Source organism: Solea solea, chromosome 10, assembly GCF_958295425.1.
Source record: "Solea solea chromosome 10, fSolSol10.1, whole genome shotgun sequence".
In the NCBI taxonomy this organism is placed as follows: domain Eukaryota; kingdom Metazoa; phylum Chordata; class Actinopteri; order Pleuronectiformes; family Soleidae; genus Solea; species Solea solea.
The window spans coordinates 28,965,783-28,987,904 of record NC_081143.1 but is presented as its reverse complement, the minus strand read 5'-3'; the positions used below and the strand labels follow the sequence as shown (position 1 = coordinate 28,987,904).

General features: G+C 38.8%; 1 long non-coding RNA gene across 4 annotated transcripts in view; it reads right to left on the bottom strand.

The window, feature by feature from the left end:
- Window positions 1–22,006, bottom strand: part of LOC131467648 (uncharacterized) — a 76,070-nt gene extending 54,064 nt beyond the window's left edge. For 2 of the 4 annotated variants that reach the window (XR_009241521.1, XR_009241523.1), the window contains exons 1-2: window positions 21,757–22,006; window positions 3,849–3,991 (exon numbers count right to left, since the gene is read on the bottom strand). This is a non-coding gene — a long non-coding RNA (uncharacterized LOC131467648). The remainder of the gene's footprint in view (window positions 1–3,848; window positions 3,992–21,756) is intronic. The other 2 variants (XR_009241520.1, XR_009241522.1) reach the window with 1 other exon arrangement.
- Window positions 22,007–22,122: the final 116 nt, after the last annotated feature.

The following is a 22,122-nucleotide window of genomic DNA, read 5'->3' as shown; positions in this document are numbered from 1 at the left end:
TCAAAGAGCGTGATTATGGAACTGACACGACCTACTTTTCACACAGGTGAGTATATGTTTGAATAAGTTGCATAAAGCTGATGAAATATTCACTGTACTTTAACCTCAGCTAATCCTCCGGATCAAACGCACAGCTACACACCACACAGATACTTTTCCTCCTTCTCTTATTGGTCAGGTGTTACTGTTGTAATCAATCTTTTCACACGGTACATTAACCCACAGAGAGACGCATAATGTGTGTTTGTTTTTTACTGCACAACACAGTGATAATGAGGAAAGAAAATCATCTTTAAATGGACGAACAAACACTAATGACATCTCTCTGCTGTAAGAAAATAACTGATGATAATATTATAATGCACAGATTCAGTTTATTCTACATAAATGAACATATTATAATACAATAATATTCCACCTTTACATTTAATTACACTTAATATCAACTGTTGCCCTCTAACACATCTATTTATTTCATCACTGTTGAGTCACCATTCATTATCTCACTTAACATTACAGTATAGTAGCAACATGGAAATAGTACTCAATTGTTATTATTATGTATATATATATATATATATATATATATATATATATACATATATATATATATATATATATATATATATATATATATATATATTATAATAATAATAATAATTATTATAATTATTATTATTATTATTATTATTATTATATGGTAATTGATAATGACCATATTATAACGTTGACATCCATCCTCCCTTATGTCACGCACTCACTTTCAACTATTAATACCAAGCTAATACTATAGAAACAAGATGATAAGTTGTATTTCTGTGATATAAAATGATTATTGAGAAAGTTTCCAGCAGAACAAGTTTTCAAATGTACTAAACGACTATAGACAAATATATATATTTATATTTAAATGCCAGCATATGAAATAACTATTGATAATTCTTAACAAAGTAGTGATGATTATGAAGTGCAGGATTAATGGTGTTTATGGAAAAATCAACAAAGAATGATAAATATTTCTAACACTAACAGTGTGATAAAAACATTGCAGTTGAAAAAAAAAAAATGTATTACAATACTAGAGGCATGGGAGAACTAAGAGCAGATGATCCATATTATTATCATATTATTGTTGTGCTGTAATGTAGTGTTACTGTCCTCTGTGCCGCTTCAGTCACACACAACTAAATCATTCCTCCACAGTCTGACACCGACTGTGATTATCCATCTCTGCGTGTCTGAGCTTTACCAGAAAAAAAGAAAAGAAAAGAAACAGCACGTCTCACTGGGCTGCGGCGATATCATGACATCAGCTGTAACGTGAGGTGGCAGGAAAAGGCGGAAAGGAGTCTTGATTGTGTAAAAATAGAGGACTGACATCTCTACATCAGCTACCTGCCCAGGCTACAGAACCTGTAATCTGCAGCCATCAGGTGTCTGAGAGCGGTGGATATAAATACCCACCATTACTGAGAGGCTGGAAGGAGAACAAGTGAACGCACACACACACACACACACGCGCGCGCACGCGCGCACGCGCACACACACACACACACACACACACACACACACACACACACACACACACACACACACACACACACACACACACACACACACACACACACACACACACACACACACACACACACACACACACACACACACACCTCACTCAACTCCTCGTAATCACACATCACAAAATAGAAGTGATAGCTCCTACTTAAAGCCAATATATAGATCTAGAAAAGAGTAAGAGGCCTTGGTGATGCTTTTAGGACTAAACTCAGGCACTGAGTCTGTCTGTGTGTCTGTCTGTGTCTGTGTCTGTGTGTGTGTGTGTGTGTGTGTGTGTGTGTGTGTGTGTGTGTGTGTGTGCGAGGAGAAATAGAACCAGGGCCAGCTCATGCTGAGGGACATATGCCTCCCAACTGCCCTTCCTCTGAATCAATAGCCCTCGCTCCAGGTTTTAATTAGCTAATCAGTGGAACATGGGCTTTTAAGCGTGCAGGGAGAACGTGGCTAAAACCCGGAGTCAATACCTATTAAAATGGCTGCCTCGCTGTAGCCGCTGCAGCACAGACGAGGCCATCGACTCACAGCTGTTGTGTTTTAATACCGTAATGAACCTCCATCAGCGGCTGTGAGTGCAGAGTTTACAGCAGAGAATGTAAATAAACAACACACAGGTTTCTGTTAGTCCAGCATTAAACTAGAAAATAAAAGTGCAGTTATACAGCAGATATATCATTTGTAGTTTTATATTTTGTTGGGTTTTACATTTCATTGTTTCTTATTTAAGTGTTAAGTCTTGTTGTGTCTTATTTAAGTGTTAATTAAGTGTTAAGTCTTTTGTTGTGTCTTATTTAAGTGTTAAGTCTTTTGTTGTGTCTTATTTAAGTGTTAATTAAGTGTTAAGTCTTTTGTTGTGTCTTATTTAAGTGTTAAGTCTTTTGTTGTGTCTTATTTAAGTGTTAATTAAGTGTTAAATCTTTTGTTGTGTCTTATTTAAGTGTTAATTAAGTGTTAAATCTTTTGTTGTGTCTTATTTAAGTGTTAATTAAGTGTTAAATCTTTTGTTGTGTCTTATTTAAGTGTTAAGTCTTTTGTTATTTTCTTATTTTGCAATTAGAAAGTGAGTTTGGCCAATATTGCTTATTTTCCTTCTGTTCCGCTCCACTTATCCAGGTATGGGTCGCGGTGGCAGCAAGGAAGCCCAGACCACCCTCTCCTCATCCCAGGGTGAAAGTGGGTGTTCCCAGGGCCAGTTGAGCAATAATCCCTCCAGCATGTCCTGGGTCACCCACGAGGTCTCCTCGGAGTGATTTATCCAAAACAGGTGCCCAAACCCCCTCATCTGGCTCCTCCTCACCCCATCTCTAAGCCCCAAAATACACTGGTTGCTCAAGCGTCGCCGATGATCATGAACATAGATCAACCTTCACCGTCAGGCTTAGCTTTCTTTTTAGAAAATTACAATTATTACATTAATAATTATTAACAAGTCCTTAAAGAGTTGTTTGATATCAATACTGACACAAATTTAATTACATACATTTTCACTTTCATTTTCAAATGATACACACAAAAAAAACTTGCGCAGACAAAAATTATGATTATAAAGTAAGAGAAAATATTTTTTTGGATGAAAAAAACAAATGTGTAACTTTGCATAAATAAAATAATGTAGATTATTTGTAAATGTCAAAAACTGTCCTCGATAGCTGTTACTGATCTTCTCCATTTGTTTTTACACATTCATTTGTTGCTGCAGATCTTGTTCTGTTGTGTTCTGTGTCGTGTTGACACAGATATGCTGACTTTCAGGAAGTAACAACTGGCTAAAAACAAACTTCAAACCAAACTTGGAGTTGTTTTTTTTTTGGTTTTTATGGCTTCGAAAACAAAACAAAAAAAGCAAAACCACGCCCACGAGGATCCGAGCTCAATCTGTGGACTGTGTGCGAGTCACATGCAGTAAATACCAGAGGGATTAAGATCGAGTGACACACAGTCAGGACACAGAGCCAAGTATTCACCAGCCAACATCAAGTATTAGCTAGATACACAGACGTACGTGTGTGTGTGTGTGCGTGTGTGTGTGTACACATGTCAGACGTCACTTCATAGTTGAGTGTGTGTGTTAATGAGTTGGCATGACAAGTGTGTGCGTCACTGTGAATGCTGGTGTCAGAAACCCTCATTTATGAGCTTATAGACGCGGCGTGTCAGCGCACTGACTGTGTGTGTGTGTGAAGGTGTTTTCTATATTACATGGGGACCGTGTGTGTGTGTGTGTGTGTGTGTGTGTGTGTGTGTGTGTGTGTGTTGGCAGTATACATGTTTACCTTGAACTGAAGAACCTGGAGTTGGAGTCGGCGTCTGAGTTTGGGTGACAACATACCAGTGGTTTCCCAAATATGGCGCGACACCTGAGGTCACCAGTCAACTTCCAGGACAGTCCAGCAGCCTCTGGATGAAAACACTGTCACTGCAGGGTGAGAGGAAAGAGACAGAGTTTACTGCAGCTGATGCAACCTGGGCCACAAATACACAACTGCCTTTTCATTTAAAAACAATGTTTCCAGATAAAAACACAAGCATTTTAGCTCCATATCCACAACCTGCATCCATCTGAGTGTACACTCATGCACCACACATACAAATGGAGTTGATTCCTAACAGCAACAAACATTTAGCTGAAAAGTTAATGGTTTCAATTGTTGCTTCAAGTCTTCCTCACTTGTACATGATGTCAATTTGGTAAATGTTGTTACATTTTAGAGGAAAATAAGACATACACATACAGTATGAGTGGACACCAGTGTGACTGACAGATCGTCCACTAGGAAACATTAACTTAGTGCCAACCAAATCTCGAATTAACAGGAATTTTAGAAGCCTATATGTCCAGTTTTATATATAATATGTGTAGTTTAAGTTTAGTTTAAGTTTCAAATACCCAACATATTATTATTATTATTACATATTATATATTTAAAAAGTAATCAGAGTTAATAAAAGCAAGCAAAAATATTTTGATTTAAACTGAAACATTATCTCTTAAATCTGGTGAAGGACCAGAGCTGATGAAACTGGTCAGCCATTATAGAGCAGTGGCATCGTGCTTGTCAGGACAGTACATCATAGAATTGTAATTTAAAGGCATTTGTTAAAGCTGCAGGTTATTTTGTTGTTGTTAAATTAATTATTCTTCCTCTGTTTGGTCTTCATTAACAAACACAACATTATTTATACGTTAGCAAAACTATCAGACCCGACCGAGGGAGCGTTTGTGTGTATACAGCCGCAGCACAGACGCAAAGCAATGTTCAGATTTAATGAGAAGTAACGTTTTTGTATTCAGACATACTCCAACAACCCGTTTGCAGTCGTCTTACTTTACTAGCACAATGTTGCTGTTGCCTCCGTCCGTCTCGATGTTAAACTAATCACTTCCTGTGTGCAGTGAGGGAGCGTCGCAGGAAAACACAAGATCTAAACTGAGAAAGACAGAGAATCGTGTGGCGCTGATTGAATCAGCATTGTGTGAAGTCATTTGACAGTTGATTCAATGAAACCTACATGTTTTTAAAGGTTACAGCTTTAACAGCTTTAAGTTGTGAAGTGAACTACAGAAGAGGAAAAGAGCTGAACAAGCAGGCTTTGTTACCTGTGTGACACACTCAGTTTCCTCTGTGTCTCAAGTCTAAACACTGACTATCACTGGAACAACTCCCACACAGTCATTAGTGGCCTGTAATTAGGACTTTAGTTTGATTTAGCTCCACTGTGATGATATGGCTCAGAGTTAGAAAAACACCACTGATGCAACCCAGAGCAACTGTTTAGTCTCTCACTCTTCAGAACATTCCGGGACCCAACTCAAACCAGACACTGTCTACATATGTGTGTGTGTGTGTGTGTGTGTGTGTGTGTGTGTGTGTGTGTGTGTGTGTGTGTGTGTGTGTAGGTGCACATGTCTGCAGTAACGCCTTCCGTCTGCACACGACTGTATGTGACTGTGGATCAGTGGTAAACAACCTCGCCCTTTACTCTGAGCCACGTTGATAAATAAATATTTTGGTAAGAACACTTTTTACCTGTCATTTAAAAACAGAACTGGCCGAGTAATCTCATTCAATTTGATGCAAGCAGTCTTGTATGAAGTCACCTTTTTATAATATTACTAAGTAAAAGTCTTAAAGTATATGACATTTACTGTACTTAAGTATCAAAAGTAATTTTGGAATAAGTAATTGTAGGTTGTGGGTTCAATTCCTGGTTCTGCTGGTCCATATGTGTCCTCGAGCAAGACGCTTAAGGCCATGTTGCAGCGTGTGAATGTGTATGAAAGACGTGTGAGTGGCAAAACTATAGTGTAAAGGAGCTCTACATAAATACAGACCATAATATCAACTCTTGTTAACGCTAGAAATATAAATAACAAAGTTCAACCTTCATGTATCTGTACATGAATGTTGTACTGAAGTACCATAACAAAGTATTTGTACTTGTTACATTACAACACTGGCAACACATTTAGAGAATGTGACAATTAAGTTACTTTTTCAAAAATCTAATTCTTATCTTTATTACTTTAACCATTTATTTCCATACTTTTTTGCCACAAGAGAAAAAAAATCTGCTGGGAATTTGCTCCGTTTCTGTTTCTCACACTGTTTGACAGACAAGTGTCTGCCTGCTGCTCTAATTGTACTTTGGATTAAATGTTGTTTACTAGTAAAGCTAAGTCAGTTTGTAAGAGTAAGAGATGAAGGCATGGCTGAAGGGCATCTAAAAAATGATAATAATTATTATTATTATTATTATTATTATTATTATTATTATTATGCATCGTTGTAGCAGAATATGATTTCATAATTTCCCGGGAAGCAAGAACAGGTTTTGCAGGAGATTAAAAAAACAGAAACAGTCTGAACAGAGAAATCTAAATCTACTTACTTTGCACAAAGTCTGCCTAGTCTTTACATTATAATGTTCAGGAGACATGTTTTAAGACATGACAGGGAACTGAATAAAAGTCTTTCATTTAAGTGCGTGACATTGTGATCTCACTAAATAAATCATCTAAAACCAACGGTGGGAACTTGTTCTCCATTAAATTAATACATAAAAAAGAAATTCTGTTCCGTCCTCATCACTATAATAACAGAATATTCTGCCACATCATCATCATCATCATCATCATCATCATCATCATCCACCTGAGATCACCAGCACATTAACGCTCCACAAATCCTCTGCTGCTTTTATGAGGTGAGATTGCCGAGTGCAGAGAACTCGGGGGAATTCAGCGTGTGTGTGTGTGTGTGTGTGTGTGTGTGTGTGTTCAAAGGTATAATACACACCGCTTTCTGGCAATAAAAGAAATAACAACAAAAGTGTCTATTTTCACTAGAAAAGAGTGGAGCAGGGAAATAGGGGGAGGTGGTCAGAGACAGAGGAGACGAGGTGTGTGTGTGTGTGTGTGTGTGTGTGTGTGTGTGTGTGTGTCTGAGTGCTTTAATATGATGACACCAGGCAGACTGAGGCCATTATCAGCCTTGTCGACGGCTCTGAACACAGGCAGAGGTGCACAGAGAGAGAACCCCCACTTTAATAAAAGAGGCCCTTTGCTGTCGTCTGATTAGAAAATATCATTTCCTGATGCCCGTCTTTTTTCCCCCGTCTATTAAATTGGTCAAAGCTGGACAGGGATGAACTGTATGGAACGAGGGAGCTCTGTAAACTAGGTGCACTGCAAAAATAGATTTCAAGAGTGAAACCTTGGAAGCCTAGTTTAATCCTGGAAATGAAAAAAAAAAACCATAATAAGGAAAAGTCACCAACTGCTTGTGGTTTGTGTCTTCACTACTGTTGTGTATTAAGAATGTGTTCTCTGTATTAAGAATACAGAGAAAAAAACAACACTATTATGGATTGTTGTGTGTGCAAATATGAGAAAATCTAAATGAAGTAAAGGAAGACCCGTTTTCAGTAAACTCCGCTTACATGAGGTGATTTCTTTGCTCGTGATAAAGATAAACTTACATTTTGGCAAATATTTCTATAATGTTGGCTTGTTTTAATGCACATGTCATGTGAAATTAATTGACCCCATCGGTGGATTCTTTTTCAAAAAACAAGAAACCTTTAATCATTTTGAGAACATTTAGCTTATTATTAGTACAGGGCTGTAATTGCAGTGTGGAGGTGCAAAAAGAGCATTATCACATTTTATTTGATCTAAAAAATGAATTGCAGTCAAGACAGTGAAAAGTAAAGGTAATAAAAACCTCTATGAATATGAAGTATATTAAGTAGACGGTGAATATACTGCATATAATATATACAGCATAAGCTTAAAGTTAACATTACAGATGATTGCACGAATGAGATATTACATTGACATGAATAAATGAATTGTTTGTAGTGAACGTATGTGTTGCCAGTCGACTCATTATGTTTCTACTTTTGATGAAGATGAGTGATGAGTGTGCACCTGCTCTTCATGACTGTGACAGGATCCTGTACGCCGCTGATTTATGGGCCGTCAGGTTCAACGATGGAGAGCAACAGTTTTCCAACCGACCGCATACATTTGTTCTTTTATTTTCATATTATTGATTATGTGTTTGTACTTTTCACTTGGAAGAGAACCGGAATGCATAGTAAAATGAATCAGATTTGAGATAATAAAAACATTATTTCTCTGCATGTGCTTTGCATGTGGCTTAAAAACCCACTACAGCAATTTAATTTTCTAAGCATTTGATTATCAGGACAAAACATCATATCTTTATCAGGAAAAACTTGTTTTTTTCTTCTTCTTCTTGTAATATAAATGACTCAATCTTGTCAATGTCTTCATCTTTCTTTCAGAATAAAAGTCACTAAACGCTGCATGACATGGTCATTTTTCAGAAGATAAGCAAATATTTTAGAAAACATTTTCGATTCAATGAAATTGTATTTGTATAGCGCCAAGTCACACCGTGGGTTATCTGTAACGAGTACATAGTAAGACAAAAACCTTTACAGTTTTATAGAGAGCAGGGAAAGCCAACTATTCACACTATGAACAAACACTAGGCATCAGAAATCTGTGACAGAACCAGACTCAGACATGTGCAGCATCTGCCTCGACCGGTTGGGGTGAAAGGAAAGAGCAGGGGGAGAGAAAGTGAAAGAGGGAGGTGAGGTAGAGACGGAAGAGAGAGACCAGGAGCAGATATACAACTGTTGTGTCAGGTTATAGGTTTTTTAAAATAAAATCTACTGGGCCGAATATTAATGCTGGCTGGCCAGTTTTGGCCCACAAGCCGAAGTTGCTCAATAATGCACTACAGTGATTCTGCACAATCCTAGACAAACATGGGGTGGGTTAATGTGGCTCTCCTGAAAGCAGCACAGAGAACAATTAAAGAAGCTGTGACTGTGGTCAAGTACATGAAGTAATGAAAAATAATCTGGTTCTGCTGTAAACAATCTGAAAGGTAATCTGGCTAAATTACAATAAACGGCTTCCACTGTTTTAAAAAACGTTATTTCCAAATGTTCTCGGTCTTATTAATCACCACAATTAACAACAATATATCTTTTATGTTTCAGAGTCGTGATGACATTATTCATGTATTCACACCGGGCATCTGTGTGCGACACTGAGCCCTTTCCTTTCATTGCCATTACTGTGACTGTTACTATCAATTAGCATCATCATAATTATTCATGAGGCAAATTATCATGTCATTTTTCGTGTGTGTGTGTGTGTGTGTGTGTGTGTGTGTGTGTGTGTGTGTGTGTGTGTGTGTGTGTGTGTGTGTGTGTGTGTGTGTGTGTGTTAGTATCGCTGCCACGTCAAATGGATTGCGATCACTGTTATTAAACAGCTCATCTCCAAATGCAAGCATCTACGTGTGTACATGATTATTTCATCATCGGGGAGAGAAATTGTTGTTTTGGAGCAAAACTGTATGAATGAGGGAGATGGTCTGATGAGAAGGGAGGTCATTAATAGCCTGCAACACACACACACACACGCACTCTGGTTTCCATGACTTCAGAGGACATTGCATTGACTTACATTCAATTCTGGAGACTTTAACCTTAACCATAACCATAACTAGTACTGTTCTAATCCTACCACTGACACTAACCTAACCTCAGTCTTAAACATATGTCTTCACCATAAAATGTGGTCATTTACAGTATGGGGACTTGATTTCCCATAATGCACTTGCCCCTTACACTAACCTTAACCATCACAACTAATTGCCTAACACTAACCTAAACCCAAAAAGCCCTTTAATGATTCAAATCTTTGCGCTGTAATCATAACCAGTTTCTCATTAATTAGGTTCTGCCTCATAGGACTAGGTTTTGGTCTCCATGCGGAGTACTGTTCCTGATAAGGTCAGCGTTTATGCCAGAAAAGGTCCTAAAAATGGAACAAATACAAGTACACACACACACACACACACACACACAGAGTTTCCTCTCCTCTCTCTGTGTCTCTGTTCAGCCCCTGTGGCCAAAAAGGCATCTGCTGCTCATGCTGATGTCATCTGGAGGTAATAACCAGACCCAGCATGGCACCGGGCCACAGCCAGCAACTCAGACCTCCTCCACCCTGCATGGGCTTAGTATGATCTGCCAGAGCACATCTGTGTGGACTCAGGACCTGGCAACCCACAGCTGAGGGGGGGGGGGGGGGGGGGGGGGGCATGCAAAACACAGACACTGGGCTGGAGGGTTGGAGTGAAGGAACCAACCGAGAACAGTTAACAAGTGACTGTGGATGTTTTCAGGGCCTGCAGCCACTGCTGGAGCGGATACACCGTTTCCTCCCCTGCTACGAGCCTCAGAGCCTCAGAGCCTCAGAGGCTCCGCCTGCAGCTGAGAGGCTGATCTGACGTAAACCAGCAGCCGAGCCAACGTGTGAACGCATCGCTCCAGTGACTGCGACATGGACTCTTCTACTCTGGGTTTAGACTCTGCAGTGTTGTGTGTTAATCATATAACCGTCCAATGGGTCACTGAACAGTTTCAAATTTGACAGGTGACTTATGAGGGCACCATTGTGAGCACTGGCAACGATTTCATTACAGCACACAACATACTGTGCGACCAGCACAAACAGGACAAACAGGACAAACAGGACAACTTCACATGCACTTACAGATTTGTTGAAAGGATAACAGCCATAGAAAAGAAAGAAAGAACATGCAATAGAGCTATTTTTAGCTCTAAAAATAGCATTTGATATTGTAGACCTTGAAATATTGATGAAACAATTACACAAGGTATGGATACAATAAGAAGATATATACATATATACATATACAGAAGGTGTACACCAGGGCTCAATGCTGGGACCATTTCTGTTTCTTTTGTCCATTAGCAACATGTGTGAATTATCAAAAAACAAACTGAAAAGCATTTATTTGTAAATGATACAAATGTAATCTGCTGTGAGGTTAACATGAAAGAACTTCTGAATACTGACAATGTTTAAGTAAAACAAAATGTATAATCTTTGGGTATCGTCAAACTGACTCAAACAATAAACTCAGGATAAAAAATATAGAAATAGGAAGTATAACTGCAATGAAATTCCTTAGGATAATAAAAGATTTAACTGGAATTAAACTGGAAAACATGAAAATTGCAAGTCAAAAAACTTCCCTCTTAATAATCAAAAATACTATTTAGAAATAACACTAAACAAATACAGGATGTAAATATGATGATGTACGGGTGCATTTAATATGGACAAAGACTGCAGAATATTAGGGATGGGACGATATGTTCAAAACAGACATTTTAGACCATTTATGAACTATGAGGCTCTTAATTTGTTTGTGCTGAGTCATTCATTTATTTATTTATTTATTTATTTATTTAATGCTCCAACTGTGTAACAAATATTGTTGTAATAAACAGCCCACACATGATTCAGCTAAAACACTTTTGCTGATTTTTTAAATATATTTTTACAGTCTGTGCATAGTGAAGCATGTAATACTGTATATATGATCTTTATGAGCCTTGTACTTTACATTTCCAGTGATTTTGACCAATGTTGGACCGATACAGATACTGACCAATAACAATTCATATATATACACACTAGTATATAAATTCATATTAAAAAAATTGTTTACTATAAAAAAGAATTTAAATGAAGGGAGGTATAGGCCTTGAGTACTTCTTACTTACTGCTCCTTTTTTCATTGAAAGGAAATTGGAAATTTGGAGTGTGTTTTATTTATTACAATATTCTCTTCGTCTTTCTTTCCTTCTTCTATGATTGTCTTCTTTATTATCATGTTTGGGCGAAAGGACGAGCTAAAATGTCTTCGCTTCCTTTGGTTTATACGTTTTTTTGGTTCTTACAAAAATGTGCTCACACTGTACTCGCACACAAAACCTTCAGTGAGTTTTATGCCCATAATGTCCATAATGTTCAGTAGCCACCCACACACACACACACACACACAAACTGATTTTACATTAGCACAAGGTCAACCACTCTCCCCATAATTCATCCTGCCTCACTCCTCAGTGGGTTAGTAAATCTATCTGAGGCTGATCACAGTGAGGAAGAAGCAGAGCATCTGCTGAAAGAGGCTGAAACGAGAGAACTCCACGCAGGAATTGAGTTACTTTGGTCGGGCAGGCTCCTTTTTCCACCTCCCACCTAAACTGAGCTCCATTATAGACGCTATTAAAACGAGCTAACAGGCGTCAATCAGCCCATTTGGAGCGCGGTGAGTGGGTGGACTACTAAGTGGCTGCCTGAATGGTCTCTCCTATTGTCTTCCTTTGTTTCTCCTTCACCCTTTTACCCCTTATCCCCCCCCCCCCCCAGTGGTTTGTTCTTTCAAGTGTCGTTTCGCCTTTTTCTCCAATTCCGAAACGCTGCTGTTTTATTTCTTATGTTTCAAATTGCTTCCACCTTGCCTCTTTTTCCGACTTCATCACTATTTACCTTTCTGCCTCCTCCTCCTCACAAACCAGCTTGTCTGCTGTCAGTGAGCATCAGACCCTCTGCTGTCTGTGTCTGCAGAGGAGAAGGAAGCCTTGAAGACCAAGAAATCAAATTGTCTGCTAGCATCTAATTCCCCTCGACATCCACTTCAGCCTGACTGTCTTTACCCGCATCCTGCAGGGAAGAGAGGGGGAGGTGGGGAGGCTGTGTGGGTTATAAATGAGGGAGCAGAGTGTGTGTGTGTGTGTGTGTGTGTGTGTGTGGCACAGAGTTGGCTTGAGGCAGATTCTGACTCCCTGTGCTTCATGTCAGATCGACCGTGGATCAACCTGAGGCTCAAATCACAGCTCAGCATGAATTTACAACACAGGTGCACACACACACACGGCCTACTGTATATATACTGTATACACCACCCAATACACTTCTACAAGATAAGTTTTGGAGAAGCTTACAAGCATAAATCTATGTGCCGCTGCCTTCTTCTACAAACTTTAATACAAAACTCAAATAATGAGAAACTGTTTATTTTGTTCTGCAAGGATCAACAAAATCACACGTGTCATAAGAACTTGTTTTGACAGGATAAATAGTGTTATATGTAGAGTTAAACTCATATCAGAGGTCCTGTAGATTAAAGAAACTGTGGCACAATTTAAAACCTTAATTTCCAACATAATACTTCTTTATCTTTGAAATTTAATATGAATGTGTTCAGGAGAGATCGTAAAAAAACTTCAGCTCATGTCTATCGTAACAAAATAAATTGCAAACACAATGTTGGCTAGAAAGTAAATAAAAAAAGAACTATTCTTCTTTTCCATTATTCACGGCAGTGAGTTAATTACATGTGACACACGAGCAGTGTATAATAAACACTGTATTTTATAATAAATTCAGTACATATTCTTTGTCAGACCATAGTAAAATATGTGTACTGCATATGGCCCATATTCATACAAAATATTCTTGTAAGGATTATTGATCAACCACTAAATTCATCATCTATTTATTATTATTTTTTAAATCGATTCATTGCCTAGAAATACTTTTTTGTGAAAATGAAAATAAAGTTCTCTGATCTTTTTGGGTTCTTAAATCTGAAAATATTCTTGTTTCACTGTTTCTGTGACAATGATCTGACACTCTGAACCAAACAGTTCATTCATTAATGTAGATTAATTAATAATCTTATCTTCAGTTATTAAGATAATCATGCGTTGCACAAAAACTCGGCCTCAGCATGAGGATAAAACCCAAACAGCCTGTAGATTCTTCCTCATGCTCCAACATTCTAATTCTGTATAAGAGACTCATTCATGACACGTTTGATCCCTGCACTGAGACAAAGCCTGTGAGACGAGGTAATAACAGGAGACCACCACTCTCATCATTATCTCTGCTTCACAACGAGTAAATGACATCATTATCAACGAGTATTGATCGTCTTGTGGCTGCATGACAGCAGGTCAGATAATAGATGGTGGTTATTATTGTAGCTGAGGCTTCGTTTATGGAGAGCAAAGACGGACCAAGAACAACATGAGTGGATATCATGTGATTATCAAACATGATCTCACATTAATGCCTCCTATTTATAATTAAATGCATCATTTTGTAATTAAAAGCCTCCTGTTCACCAACTAGCCTGCCTAATTTGACTGCAGCCTTGCACTTTGCCAGGAGAGGTCACTCTATCTGAAGCTTCGAGTAATGAACCCAGTTTTAAAACAACTGGCTCAGTGATTGGCTCAGTGATTCATCACCAATGTTTACTGTCCCTTTAAATATGGCATGAAGACGACCACCCACAGAGCATACTTCAAAAAACAGGAACAGCTAAACAGGAAGTTATTGAAACAGGAAGTGACCTTAAGGGGGAAGTGAAAACACAAAAATAGAAAGACACCTGAATTAACAACAAATATTTTAATTTATATTTTTGCATCAATGTCTCTTACATAAACATTTTTGTGTAATGTGCCGAATGTTTGAATTAGCAACAATATATTTATGTATACATGAATATGTTTTACCTTTAATAAGGTCAATCACCGATACTCTATACTGATACTGCTATCCATGGTTTAGGATTGACGTCAGAGCCTTTAAGTTAATATATAGTTATATTAACTTAGTACAAAACCTGACAAACGTTCAGCATTTCAGAGCAGAGAATGTTGCTGAGTTTGACAGGTTAGCTAGCATAGCCACTGAATACAGACTCTTTCATGAGTCAGTGATTATGGGGTATTCTTCACATGTTTGGGAACCCTACATTTACATATGTGTTACATATTTAGCCATTTCATTAGCTCCGCTCAGCTTGCAGATTTTAGCTGTTTTTCAAAATAGTACAAAGTGGTAGCATTTTAGCTGCTGTTAGCTTTGTGTTTTCCTGCTCTTAATACTTTTGTAAATTGAAATATTCTTTATGAAGACAAGAGATATTTGTCTTAAATCTGCTGTTAGCTTTTGGCTAACTTCCTGTGTTTCCCTGCTATTAATACTCCCCTGTAACTGCTCGCAATGTTTGAGCTAACAAAACACAACGCATATTTCTAGTTGAAGATTCTTGCACCATAGGGTTGTAAATAGTGCAAACATTTCAAGAGAAATAGGATAAATTTAACAGGATACACTTGTGTAGAGGGACATAGGAAGAAATCCCACGCTGTTTAATTACAGAGGCCCTGAAGGACAAACCACATTAAGAGAAAAAGCAGAAAACGAGTTGTAACTCATGAATTGTGTTGTAGTAATGAAAGCAGCTGAGGCAGTAATGTAGGTCATTAGACATGTAATGTTTTTATAATGATGCCAAGTCACTCGCAGTAGCTTCGAGCAGTGTTTAGGCCCCTGATCATATGTTCAAACTGTGGTATGTGTACCACTAGTGGTACGCAAGCTTCATCTGGTGGTACTTGGGAGGAAAATCAAAAATACTAATGGGAAGATAAAAGAGAAATTAAAAACATGAACATTAACAGATAAAATGTTATGATATAGATTAGTAAATGAGTACTTCAATAGAATATACATATAAATGAGGTACTCTGAGCAAACTATAATATGATAAAATAATAAGGTGCAGTAAAATAGAGAATCAAATAAAATAAAAGCGCACAAATAAATAATAGATTAACAGGTTAAACGGCTGAGTCTTACATTTGTTTTTTAAAGAATATGAACATTCTCTGCTGCTCTCAGGTTGAGCCAAAGACGAGGACCATAATATCAAAAAGGTGTCACTGATGAAATTTGTTACCATCTTTGGGTATAATTAAAATATTTTACTAATATAAATAATAATAATTAAAATATTATCTTTTTAAATTCAGGCTTTCACTGACAGCTGCTTTCAGGCTCTGTCACTCACTCACAGGTTTTCTCAATCATGGCTGTTATTCATGTTCATGTGTGCATGCTGTGTTCACATGCTAGAGACAGTTTCGCTCTGTTAAGCTGAACAACAGATGGAATGAAATATGGTTGTTTTCTTTAGTGTTTGGATGCGGCCACATCGTAATTGTAGTAGATAGTACCTGAGTTTTCTGACACACCAGTTTCACAGCTGTGATTATGAACTGTACTTGTTAGTAAGTAGTAGTAAGTTAGAAGAGAGAGATCGACACTCCTGTTATTCATTTCTTTATACATGTAGGGGCATATGCTTTACTTGAAGCTCTTACTTACTTCTATTCTATTCGCTCTTATTTGTACCCAAATGTTTAAATGCACTTATTGTAAGTCGCTTTGGATAAAAGCGTCTGCTAAATGACATGTAATGTAATGTAATATGTGGAGGGGCTGCAACGATTAATCAATTATTCATCGATTACTAAATGAATCACTAACAATTCTGATAATCTATTCATCAGTTTGAGTGTTTTTTTTATTACTTAAAACAAGCGCTCTTATGTTTCAGCTTCTTAAATGTGAATATTTTCTTTGTTCCATGTAACAAATAAAACATTAAAAGTCAATAATTTTGGTTTGGGGATAAAACAAGACATTTGAGAAAATCCTCATTTTGAGGGTTGGGAAACACCGATAAACATCTTATGACATTTCATTGATTAATTAGGGGAAAAAATCAATGCATTAATTGAAGATGAAAAAAAAAACATTATTTGCAGCTCAACGCAAAACGTCCTAGTCCAGTTAGTGGCGGGTTTTTTGCACTGGTCCAAAAAGACACAATGAAGAAGATGGTAACCATGGACACCTACTTACTAATTTACTGAGAAAATAATTGACACATTAAATGATTATGGAAAATAAATATTATTTGCGGTGATGTCAGATTGTAAATTGTTCCCCAAAAGGTGTGGTGTGTAATATTTGTGTTCATGTAGAGCTTGTCACTGTTATCAGAAAGCAATAAACCATCCCTGGAACATTCCGTGGACACACCTTTTTGTTCCATGACAGGCATTTCTGAACGTAATGTTCTGTCACCGTAGAAATAAACATACTGTATGTGTATGTGTAAATGAACTGACCCATTTAGCTGCTTCAGTTTCATGGCATCACTATCACACCGCCACAGATGAATTTCATTTAGAGCTGCAACTAACGATTTTTTTCATAATCGATTGATCTGTCAATTATTTTCTCAATTAATCGATTAATCGTTTGGTCCATAAAATATCAGAAAACCTAAAAAGATGTTGATCGGTGTTCATCAAAGCTGGAAATGACGATGTTCTCAAATGTCTTGTTTTGTCCACAAACAAATTCACTTTGAATGATTTCTTTGTTATCCAGAGCAAAGAAATGAAGAAAATACTCACATTTAAGAAACTTAAACAATCAGAAAAAACTTCAAACCCATTATCAAAATAGTTGTCGATTGATTGACTAATCAATTAATTGTTTCAGCTTTAATTTAAAGAAATGTTCAATTACAATTCAATTATTTACTGTCAATACAATACATAATATAGAATTATGAACATACCCATGACTCGTGCATGACATGTGTCCAAGCTTTAAGAAAACCTTTTTTCATAAACCACATCACTAAATAAAAATAGAAAATACTGATGAAACCTGAAGCATCACAGTTCAGTGTTGTTGTTGTTTTTATTCAGTCTGAATAAAAACTTACCACAATTTAAATCTTAGAACTAAACTCTCAGTTCTGCACGCACACGCACACACACACTAAACTTAACCATCACAATTAAACCCTTATGCCCTCACTTTCCCAAAATGTCCTCACTCCCTTTGATTTTTTTTGGTCCTAGTAAAAACCAAAACCCAAACCCATCACAACTAAATGCCTAACCTTAACCCTTAACCTAATTCTAACCCTAACCCTAAAACCAGGTCTTAACCCTGAAAAACACTTTTAAAGTTGTGAGGACCACATAAAATGTCCTCACTCGCATTGGTTTACACATTTGTTTGGTCCTCATAAATGCACTATACAAGAACACACACACACACACACACACACACACACACAGATTTAGGCTTATTGCTAATAACACACCGTCTGCTCTGACATTCAAACTGTGATCAATTAAACATCAAATATTCTCCCCAACATTTTCACTGCCAAACATTTTCCTCAGTCATCTGGAAAAAAAGAGAGCGAGGAAGCGAAGAAGAGTGAGACAGACAGAGGAATCAGAGCAGCGAAGGAGAGTGAGACAGACAGAGGAATCAGAGCAGCGAAGGAGAGTGAGACAGACAGAGGAATCAGAGCAGCGAAGGAGAGTGAGACAGACAGAGGAATCAGAGCAGCGAAGGAGAGTGAGACAGACAGAGGAATCAGAGCAGCGAAGGAGAGTGAGACAGACAGAGGAATCAGAGCAGCGAAGGAGAGTGAGACAGACAGAGGAATCAGAGCAGCGAAGGAGTGAGACAGACAGAGGAATCAGAGCAGCGAAGGAGAGTGAGACAGACAGAGGAATCAGAGCAGCGAAGGAGAGTGAGACAGACAGAGGAATCAGAGCAGCGAAGGAGAGAGAGTGAGAGTGAGACAGACAGAGGAATCAGAGCAGCAAACGAGAGTGAGACAGACAGAGGAATCAGAGCAGCGAAGGAGAGTGAGACAGACAGAGGAATCAGAGCAGCGAAGGAGAGTGAGACAGACAGAGGAATCAGAGCAGCGAAGGAGAGTGAGACAGACAGAGGAATCAGAGCAGCGAAGGAGTGAGACAGACAGAGGAATCAGAGCAGCGAAGGAGAGTGAGACAGACAGAGGAATCAGAGCAGCAAACGAGAGTGAGACAGACAGAGGAATCAGAGCAGCGAAGGAGAGTGAGACAGACAGAGGAATCAGAGCAGCGAAGGAGAGTGAGACAGACAGAGGAATCAGAGCACGCTAATCAAGCCTTACAGTGTGTGTGTGTGTGTGTGTGTGTGTGTGTGTGTGTGTGTGTGTGTGTGTGTGTGTGTGTGTGTGTCTGTTTAAGGAAAAAACTGTACATGGAAGAGAGGAGGAGCTGGATGTGCATGTAACATTTGTTTTTACTTTTGATTTCTCTCCCTCCCTCCCTCCCTCCCTTCCTCCCTTCCTCCCTTCCACTCTCTCTCCCTCTCTCCCTCCCTCCCTCCCTCCCTCCCTTCCTCTCTCTCTCCCTCTCTCCATCTAATGTACTCTGACAACACACAAATCACTGTAGTGGTTTCCTGGCAACAGGGCCTGGACCAGGGGTTTTAGACCCTGATGGAGCCAAAAACCTCTTCCAAGAGAGGAAATTGATTCAGTGCAGGCCTTAAAACATCCTTCAGATCCAGTCAATAATCAGCACTAGATTAAAGAAAGAAAGGTTGTCAGGGGCGGGCGACATTGATTAGCCTTGTTTTCAGCTGCTCAGCTCAAACGCTGGGACAGAGACAGCACAACAAGAGGACAGTGTGAGGACAGGCACTGGTGTCTCTCTCCTTCTCCCTCATTTAGAAGGAACCATGTTGTTCTTTTGAAACCACTCCCTCTCGTCCACATTTGTGTCTTTCTGCCTCCTCCATGTGGTCAATCAAGGTCATGACATTCAGCCTTAAAATAATGTGCAGCAAATGCTACTGATTCAAAGGAAGTCATTATCTCCACCATGTGGTGCCACTTCTATGGTCCAGGGCATCAGGGATTAGTCATTAATATTAATAAGTATGAATAAAACAAACCTGCGCAGAAGTGTGAACACAATGTTTGGTCAAAGATCCTCAAATGAATAATGCTGTGACTCATTAGCAGGCATCAGCTCAGCACACACACACACACACACACACACACTTGCACTTCATTCATAGTGAGGACCCTCCAGGGCCACTGCTAAGCTTTTGGAGGCCCTAAGCATAATTGGTCAGAGGCTCCCTCGGTTATGTATCCTAACCTTAACCCAGAGGGATAGAAAAACAACGGTGGGCCTGTTCATAACTAATTTATATATATTGTTTCATTTAATAATGTAATGATTATCATTAATACATTAAGGTTATTATCATAACCTTAATTTTAGGGGCCCCCACCAGGTACTTGGGGAGTGGTGGCCCTGGGACCCTCATAGACATAATGCATTCCCCATAAAGCCCCTAACCTAATCACAACTGAGCACTTACCCTAAAACCAGGTCTTAACTCTCAAAAAGCCAAAATGTCCTCACTCCTTATGGATTATATGCTTTTTGGTCCTCACAAAGCCACATATACAAGAACATACACTGTCTGGTTTCCATGTTGCATTGTCTTACATAATATAATTACTACTGAGCTAATCCTAATCCTAGCCCTGACCCTTATCTTAACCTGCCTCTGCCTAACCTTAAATCAGTGTATTCATTCATGCTATGTCCCCATAATGTGACGAACATTTGGTCCCCACAACATCAGTAAACCTGGAACAGACACACACACACACACACACACACACACACACACACACACACACACACACATCACAATTCATTTGGACAGCCTAAAATGTTTTATCCCTACCCTTAACCATATCCTCTTAATGAATATCTCTAACATTAACCTAACCATGATTCAAATTGTAGAACTAAACTTCACTAGCTCTTCAGAAAGGAGGTGCTGCCTCATTAGGACCAGGTTTTGGTCTCCATGAGGACTACTGGTCCTGACAAGGTCAGAGTTTATGACAGACGCAATGTCATGAGAATATCTAATATTCCTCCACCCATTACCTTAACATCAACCTAATTCTAACCCTAAAACCAAGTCTGAATCCCCAAAGAATAAAGCCAGAGTTGTGAGGCGTGTGTCCTCCAGCTGCAGACACACAACTGTCACCGACGCATCAACAAACTCACACAAGACAGTTGTGTGTCCTCCAGCTGCAGACACACAACTGTCACCGACGCATCAACAAACTCACACAAGACAGTCACGGTGGTGTACGTGCACATCAACCATGGAGGACAATAAACTACATTTATATTACATTTACAACAGCTTCAGTTTTAAAGTAACCACACAGACACTTAGTGACACAGTGTCATCATGTCAAAAACATGCGACTTCCTGACCACAGTGTCCATCTGACAATGGGATACATTCACTCACTCACTCACTCACTCACTCATCCTCTACCACTTTATCCTCCACATGAGGGTCACAGGGGTCGTGGGTGCCAATCCCAGCTGTCCATCACAGACATGCACGCACACACGCACGCGCACGCACACGCGCACACACACACACACACACACACACAGGAGAACATGTAAACTCCATGGGATAAGTTCTTAAAGTGAAATGAAACCCAGCACTTTTTATCTTAAATTAAAATAATTAAAGTAAAAATATTTAAGGTGAGTTGATTACTTTTATGGCTTTTTATTGAAGGTGGAAAATGTACAGAGTAAAAGTAGAAGACAATAATGATTTTCAAACTTGCTACATGACGTCACATTGTGATTATATGAAATTCTGATTCCAACATATGAAGCATCAGTGCAAACAGAACAGCTGACTAACAGCTCTTTATAAACCCCCCAATTGGGGGACCATGACAGAGTCTGCTCAACTTATTTTCGATCACGAAAAAAGTGAATTTTGAGAGAATATTTTGAAGCTGAGCATCAAATTAGACGGCGAAATATTGTAAATGTGACAAACACAGCTCAAAAAACACCTAAATGAATAACTACATATCAAACGCTCCGCCATTTTGTCCAAAACACAGCCTGAAATTACAGGTGTTTGTCTGCTGTTTCCAACGGTGTACGTCACAGCAGTATACGGAGATCAAAGCCAAAGAACACAGACAACTGTAAAATCGCTCTTACCTTTGATGTTTCTCCGTGAAAACTTCATCTTTCACCGCAAACGAACTCTCTCCGGTTAGACTGACTTCCTGGGTTACACTCAAAAGCTTCCGGGCGTCTCACGTTTTGAGAAGCATTACCCAGATGGTTCCATTGTGTGACGCGCCTGGCTGCTCACATCCGCGCGCTCTGTTGCTTCTCATTGGCTAACAAAGCTGTCAATCAAAATTCGGAGACCACAGTGTCCTTCTATTGGCTGTGAGGAAGCCAATGAGATGTCGTCCATTCACGTAGACCATTCCCTCGCTGAGATACAGGCTAGCAAAGAGAGACACGGCTCAATGGAGCCATCTGGTGTTTGTTTTCGGAATGAAAACATATTAAAGT